The sequence below is a fragment of the Plecotus auritus genome (assembly GCF_963455305.1).
Source record: "Plecotus auritus genome assembly, chromosome: 6".
NCBI lineage: Eukaryota > Metazoa > Chordata > Mammalia > Chiroptera > Vespertilionidae > Plecotus > Plecotus auritus.
In genome coordinates this window covers 77,625,737-77,633,917 of record NC_137773.1, presented here as the reverse complement: position 1 = coordinate 77,633,917, position 8,181 = coordinate 77,625,737, and the positions used below count along the sequence as shown (strand labels likewise).

The window sequence follows — 8,181 nt, the reverse complement described above, 5'->3', positions numbered from 1 at the left end:
AAGCAGAGTACAAATGGGAAGGATGGCTAGAATTGACAAATAGACATTATCCATTAGCTGTACCTTTTCTCAGGAAACACAAAGAGAATACTTTCATGAACAATTAAACACTACCTATTTCAAACAATGAAAAATAGTAATAACCTAGGATTTAGGGTATTTTATTAATTGTTTAATGGACAATGTTTATGATCCCATATAATCAAGTTTTTCAGGCATTATGCCAATGGTCTGTGACACATTCTGTACCATTTCTACACCCAGGAGACTAAAATTCTGTACATGGGAAATTGGAAAAGACCAGACTTCATTTTTGAAATTATAAATTGATGCTTTTCTTTCAAAAATGCAGAAGAACATTTCACTGTTCTTCCTTTGATGAAATTGGAATATCTTGCTCTTTTTCTTTAGGTAAAGTCTTACATTTTGCTCTTCTTACTCATATGTAGGTGGCGCATTCGGCTCTTCTCTCTCATCTGTTCTTTTGCATGTCAGAAAACCCAAAATTGAGAAGAATGACAACATAATTAAAGGAATGAACCAAAGTTGAAGCAGGTAATTGGTTCTTTGCCCCATTTTCTTCCTTTTTTTCCGAGGGGTTGGCCCACTATAAATACTACCTCCATTGCCTTCTTCAGGCATTTTGGAGGGTACCACCCCGGGTTGCAATGGCAGTGCTGTCTGTTGTTGCAGACTCTTTTCAGATTGCAGGTCTTAGGTTCACAACCAGTTATCAGATATGACATATGGACACACTTCCTTTGGATGCAGACATGTTCTGCCCCACACTTTGTCCCATCTTTAACATCACCAATGTCAGGTTTGGTCATCTTGAAGTGGTAGTCATCACCCAGCAGGTGACGTCATTGATGTGAGTCCAATGCACAGTAGAATGATCCCTTAGAAGGGGAATTTGTATCACATTATCACACTGAACCCTCCCACACAAGGTATCTAAGATGTTACATTGTACGTATCTATGGTTCATTAAACCATAATTCCCAAAAACGGTCACCTCGGGTGTTCATTTCTGTGTAGCAACTCTGATTTGCACTCTTGGCCTCTTTGCCAAAAATGTTCCTACACTGCTCCTCACGGTTATTGCATCTCTTTTCATAGCAGTAGCCACCGCCCTTGCATGGCACCCCATTCTGCACATACACATCCTCTGGACAATGGTAGGATGTCCCATTGCACCACTCTGGGAGATCACAGTCATTTTCCTCTTGTCTACAAACTTCGCCTGTTGGCAGGATCTGGCAGTCTTTGCAACAAAGCCCAAAAGCACAAGCAGCCCCAGCGCTGAGAGTGCAGTTGGACTCACAGCAGGGATCTTTCATACACAAATGTAAAGCGCCACAGTCACACTCTTCTCCTACTTCAACCACACTGTTCCCACACTGTGCAAGTGTGAAGATGTTCCCTGTATCTGATGAAATGTACATACAATTTCACCTTGCCACAGTGCCCATCATATTCATGAAGCTAGCATAGCTGCAGTTGCTGAATCTAGTTGCACCTGTTTGATATGGAAACATTATGCATCGTTTATGTCCACATGTACAAGTTTTGTCATCATCATGATCCATACCCAAATTATGACCAATCTCATGTGATACAACATATGCAAAAGAATACACATTATCTTTCATGAAACTATCAACTCCACAGTTAAAATTATAGCCACATACTGTTCCAACAAAGGATAAGCCAACCATAATACCATACCCACGCTTTACAAAAACCTGGGCAACATCATGGGGAAAGCACTTATTAAAGTTAGCTTTCTTCCATTTGCAAAATGAGTCCAGGAGACCACCTATTGTATCTTTGAAACGGGTTTTTTTTTCAGTCCAGACCTCAGTTCCCATTAAAACCACATCGACATCCAATGACTTCAAAAACTTATGTACTCCATTGACCACAAGTAATACTTCATAGTGCACAGCTGTGGTGTTACTTTGGTGATGAAGATAGCGATTGTGGTCCACCACCACTGCCAGTTCAAGAAGCCACTTGTGGGTCCACCAGCCTTCATACCCACTCTGCATCAAAGCGAAATTAGCACTCTCCTAAAATTTCAACTGTCTTGCTATTTCTTCATCTGTTAATCCACATTTCATGGGTGGCAATTGTATCTCTTTACTCTTCATCCTATATAAGAGATGTTCAAATGTGGTAAAAAGTGTCTTGGGCTCTATTTCATAAACTACGTCATTTGTCTGTAATATTCCTTGAAAACCACCCAAACAGACACTGAGTGCAACCAGGGATTCTGGGTCCCCCTCCACATAACCATGATAGTAGTAGTCATTCTGGATAAAAGGCTGGTACTCAAGGAGAGCCCCCTGGTCTGAGTAGGTAAACACTCGGAAATGTCTGGATAGAAAATGCCTGTTGACCTTCATGTGTATTGCCCTGGCCCGCGGGGCAGCAATGAGGGCACGCAGGAACCACCTAAGAGAATGAGACAAACAAGGAACGCGAAGAACGGAGGCAAGACAAGGTTCCTGATCAAGCCTCGTTTTTTTTATTCGAGTGTTGCGGTATATAAGCACTCAAGAGGGGAGGGGTAGGATAGGAAGTTGCCATGGGATGATTGGTTGGGGACTGGGTATCTGTCCTAGCTGATCGGTTATTCTGATATGGGGGGTTCTTCTGGCCCTTGGGCGCGAGGGCTTTCCTTGCTCAATCAGGAAGTAGGGCTGACCAGGGAGTAAGACTAAATTCTTCTTTTATGGCCCCCGGCATCTCCTCCCTTTCTGTTTTTAAGCGGGAGTGGGCTTTAACCGAGCGAGGGAGTAGTGACCCGGCTCCTCCCGTGGGTTTCCCAAGCCCACAGGTAACGACTGTCTCCTCTTGTCTTCATGGCTGAATTATTTCCTGCTAATTCCTCTCTGTTGCAGGAATCCACATGGTCCTGGAGTTTTTTTCTGAAAATATACAAACATATTCTCGACCAAAAGTTAATAAAGGTGTCTTTTCTATAAATTTGACTTGGGATCCTTTTTATTTTTGCCCAAATAATTTTCCTTTGGCTTATTTTGACACCATGTGTGTTTTTCATGGGTGTCTTGCTGTTAGCATAACAAATGAAAATTAATTTTCAAAGTAAAAATTTTTCTAGATGTAATTTACTTACAAGGTATTTTTCCTTACATAATATTGCTCCACTATTCCTCCTTTTTTGATTTAATTAATAGGAGGCTTTTGGAAAATATATAATGCAGTCTTGATAACTTTAAATTTTAATTTTTTGCATAAAAATATGACTGCTTTAGGTTCATTGCATGTTAAGCAATTTTACCATGAAATGAACTACAAATAGAAATTTTGGTTAATACTTTAGGAACAGCCTTTTGTACAATTAGATTTTCTTGAATATTCCCTTATTTCATTTAGACAATTTAAATTAATCTGAAAACTTGTCTATTTTACTGTCAAATTTAATACTTTAACAACAATTTTAGTTAATGGAAAGGATTATATGCATCCTTGAGAAAGCCCTGAGCACTCCTGGATTTAGGCTAGATTTAGGTATAGGGCAGCTGCCATCAACCACTTCTCTGTTGCCTGGGTCTCAGTCTTAACTGGGCCAAGTCTCTTGTTTGTAACTGGGTCTCAGTCTTAGCTGGGCCAAATCTGTTTGTTGCCTGGGTCCCAATCTGAGCTGGGCATGGGAAGCACGAAGCAGCCATGGGGCAGGAGACCTCCCTCAGAAGGGGCGAGTGTTCAAACCCCTGTAATGTTGTGGGGGTGAGGATCTGTGCCACACCTCTGTTGACCCCCAAATTCTCTCCTGATGGCCCCCTGCGACTGTGCCTGTCTTAGGTTGCCCCTCCCTTGAGGAGTCTTACCCGTCATTGACTAACCAGCCATCCTCCGGGGCCAAGCAGGGTGATGTGAGGTTCAGTTCTGTCTCCTTGGTAGCCTATGCCCCTATGGCCTCCATGCCCAGCACCTGCCTTGGGATCCCCTTGCCTACTGGCAGGGCCCTGGCATAGGTCACATATTTTGGGGAACCCAGGTTTTTTCTCCAGGGAAGGCCCAGCTCACGCCATTGTGCGAGAGACAGATCTATGGTACCATCCAACATGAGGTTTCAACCTCAGAATGAACTGAAAACTCAAGCAACAGCTGTGGGCAATTGAATTGTGAGAAGAGGGTTCCTTTTGACAAAAAGGGCCAATATAGAATGCTCAAGTACCTTCCCAAGGGGCCTTTCACACAGTGGAAAGAATTGAATCCTTTCATGTCCCTTTTAAATTGCTGCCAAACAACAACAAAAAAAAAATTTTTAGATTTTTAAGTTTGTTTGGATTAATTGTACAATATGCTGTTTGTAAAATATCAAAAATTATGACATTGTAGAATAATATCATGTAAGGATATTCTTTGCTCTAAGCCATGGCAATTCAATTTCAAACTGGTCAATTTCTTTTTGTATAGACAAGGTCTAGTTACATTTTCTGTGCCTCTCAAATTTCTCCTTTTTTATTAAGCTGGAATTTTATTTTTTAAGAGTATCCCCATTAGCTAATTTGCATATACAGAGGGATCATGGGAAGCCTTCAGTAACTTTCTTAGAATACTTAATCAAATTTCTTACAAAGACATTGGCTTATTCCAAAGGAAAGGGTTGGCCCCTACGGCTTCCAAGATGGCGGCCCCCAGGGGGAGCGGCAAGACATGTGGCCATCAAGGTGGCTGTCTAATCCGTTCCTTTAAAAGACAGTCAAATTTATATTGCAGACAAACAAAAATCTCACTAGCTGTTTCTGGTCTTTATTAGAATTGTTTATAAAAATATTGGCTTTTTATTTAGCTGAAAACCTTGATTATAATTTAAAAAGCTAATTTATTTAAGTAATTAAAGTAGGTATCTTCATTTAAAAAGCAAAGCAAATTTAGTAAATGTTTATGTCTGATTCACAAGCAGCAAATGTTGCCCCACCTCTTAGCTTAATTAAGAATGCAGGCGGCTGTGGGCTTTTTGTCATTTTAAATTCTGCTGTTGGATTATAAGAAATATTTAGTTACTTCATTTTGCCCTTCTTAGAGGACAAAACCTTATTTAAAGATTATAATGCTTTTTATAATTATCTTAAGATATCAATTAGATTTTAAACTAATTTTTGCATAGAAAAATTTGAATTAATCCTCTTTTTTAATTAGACCAAAAATAAGCAACTTATTTTGAATTCGTAATTATTAGAGAAAACACAACATTTTCTCAAAAATAAGTTCTTATACTTTAGACATTTAATGACCACAACTATATAATTTCTCCCAATTTAATTTGAACCTTGAAATTTTAGAGCTGGCAAGTCAAATATTTAGTAGTTCTTTATTAATAACCCTTTATACTTTTAAGAATATATTTCAAAATCCAATAATTAACTTTAAATGGACCATGTTTTTTCTGCCCGGGGCAATTGAGAAGCAAACTTGTAGGTATTCAAATGTAAAATGGCCTTTAAAGAATGGCTACTGGAGGAAAGCTGATTTCAAAGGAGCCACTTTTTATTTAAGAGTTTGCCACTAAAGGAAAAACTTTTAGGCTACCAAAACAGGTTTTTTGGCCTAGCCGCTTGACCTTTTCAGGGAAGGGTGGCTAGCAAACCTGTAGCCATTTAAATGCAAATTATCATTCTTTAAAGATGGCTGCTGGCGGGAACTGGTCTACCTGTTTTTCTGGGGGAGGGGCGTCTACCCCTTCCTCCATTAACAAAGGGCGTTAGCTTTAAAACCTTTTCATGGCGAGAAAAGAGACCTTAAACTTTCAGAGCTTCAAATTTTAGGTAGCAAATTAAATACTTAGCATTTCTCAAATCAATAATACTTTTACATTTTTAAGAAAAATACAAGACATAATCAATTAATAGATTCAATTCTGTCCTCTAGGTTTTTTATGAGGCAAATTTAAACTTTACTTTTTATTTGCCAGTAGCTCTGTAAAACTCGGTTTGGTTTATTCTAATGTAAATTACCACATTTTTCAAAGATAGTTCCTGGCAGGAAACTAGATTACCTGTCTTCTAGGGGAAGGGCGTCTACCCCTTCCTCCATTAACAAAGGGCATAGCCAGTTACCTGGGCTACTTAGTTCTTTATAATTAATCCATTATTTATCTATATTTCAACAATTTCTTTGAGATTCTAGAGTCAATTATAATTAAAGCATTTACTTTGGATAAATTCTATAACAGAGACAAATTTATTTATGTTCTCGTAGGCCTTAAAAGTTAACTTTTTTAACAAGGTTCATTAGCATTGTATTTTAGCCGATAGGGCCTGGGGCGGGGCTTTAGTTTTAGTTTAGATTAATAGTTCCTTCTAGGGGGAACCAAGGGCAGGTATCATGAACAAACTCAAAGAACTGCCTAAGGTCTTTTCTTTTAACCCTTATTCCTCGCGCTCTGAGGGATATCTTGACACCGTCAAGGAACATTTCATGGGCACTCAGAATTCCCCATTATTGGTCGACTGGATGGCTCTCCGAGTGACTCCTTCCCCCACGTAAGCCTCTGGGACGTATAATCCCCGTTCCAGGTCAGCCTGAATTTTCCCGTCAACCCAGGGATTCTGGCGGAATTACTCTCTTTTCGACTCTACCCTTTACTCCCTTGCTTGCGTGAAACAGTCGGTAGGTATAATCCGCCTACACGGATCCACACAGACGGGAAGACCCCTTTTGCCCTTTTCAGGGAGTAGGAATTCCCTTTGTTGAGTCTGTGAGGTGAACGACCTTTTGTTCAAAGCAAGCTCAAGGTTTTAAGAGTAGATCTAATTGGAGAGAATTCGCGACAAGAAAGCCAGGCGACGGTACTAATTCAAGTGAATCAGAGTTCTCACAGCCGGAGATGGGTACCCTTCACTCTTCCCCAAATCGGCAAGTGAGTGCTTATTAGTGGGCAGGAAAGAATCGACCAAGAGAGCCAATAATAGCAGTCGAGCAAAAAGGGGTGAAATGTTCTGAAATCTTGTTTGAAAAATCGTCTACCTACCTTCCTCCGATCTGTCTCACGGCGGGTGGGACCGTGGCGATCTAATGCTGAGTCTTCACTCGCGGGTCCTCGCGGCGACTCTGGGGGGTGCCTGGCCAGGGCTTCTCCGGTAGACGTTCTCATCGGGGGTCCCCAGGGTGCCCCACGTTGGGCGCCAGATGCCCCGGCCCGCGGGGCAGCAATGAGGGCACGCAGGAACCACCTAAGAGAATGAGACAAACAAGGAACGCGAAGAACGGAGGCAAGACAAGGTTCCTGATCAAGCCTCGTTTTTTTTATTCGAGTGTTGCGGTATATAAGCACTCAAGAGGGGAGGGGTAGGATAGGAAGTTGCCATGGGATGATTGGTTGGGGACTGGGTATCTGTCCTTGCTGATCGGTTATTCTGATATGGGGGGTTCTTCTGGCCCTTGGGCGCGAGGGCTTTCCTTGCTCAATCAGGAAGTAGGGCTGACCAGGGAGTAAGACTAAATTCTTCTTTTATGGCCCCCGGCAGTGTATGACCTGTTTCTGACCTCCAAAATGCATTCTATAAGAGAGCCAATCTTTAGTCTTCATGCCAATGCCAGTGCCTGTTACCCTCAAGGGAATCACCACTTCTGGGGGACCAAGGCATTGGGAGTGCACAACCAGGCACCATCCACATGAGAACAGAATCACCCCCATCCAGAGTGGCAGGAGAGTGTTCCTCACACACACCAGGGCCTCACTCACAGCCATTATGGTGCCACCCTACACAGACACTGGTGAGAGCAAAATAGGATGGGCAGGAAGCATCACTGTTCCCCCTGAGCTGGGTGTTCAGCATGGACTTTGAATCTGTTCTCTGGCAGGCTCATATTAGAGGAACACATTGGAAGATAAAATAAAAAGCAGAGTAGAGACAGTGTTTGGGGTTATGAGCAGGCCAAGGTGGAGGGGGAAGAAAAAGACATTGTTAAACTGGATTAGTGTTTGGCTTAAGACATGACTCAGAATACTGCATGCATTTGCCCTTAAGAAATTTTAAGGGAGCTCAGTCCATGTGGCTGAGTGTTTGACTGTGGTCACTGGTTCAATTTTTGGTCAGGCAATATGCCTGGGATTTGGGGTTAATTTTCAGTATCGGGCATGCAGGAGATAACCTATCCATGTTTCTCTGTCATAGAGGTTTCTATATCACTCTCCCTCTTTCT

The 8,181-nt window shown here is 41.5% G+C and overlaps 1 pseudogene across 1 annotated transcript; it reads right to left on the bottom strand.

Moving 5' to 3' along the window:
* Positions 1 to 435: 435 nt before the first annotated feature.
* Positions 436 to 7,783, bottom strand: LOC308251681 (disintegrin and metalloproteinase domain-containing protein 20-like; annotated as a pseudogene). The gene is made up of 2 exons: positions 7,511 to 7,783; positions 436 to 2,418 (listed from the first exon to the last, which is right to left on the bottom strand). The product of its transcript is annotated as a disintegrin and metalloproteinase domain-containing protein 20-like (transcript).
* Between the last annotated feature and the right edge of the window lie 398 nt (positions 7,784 to 8,181).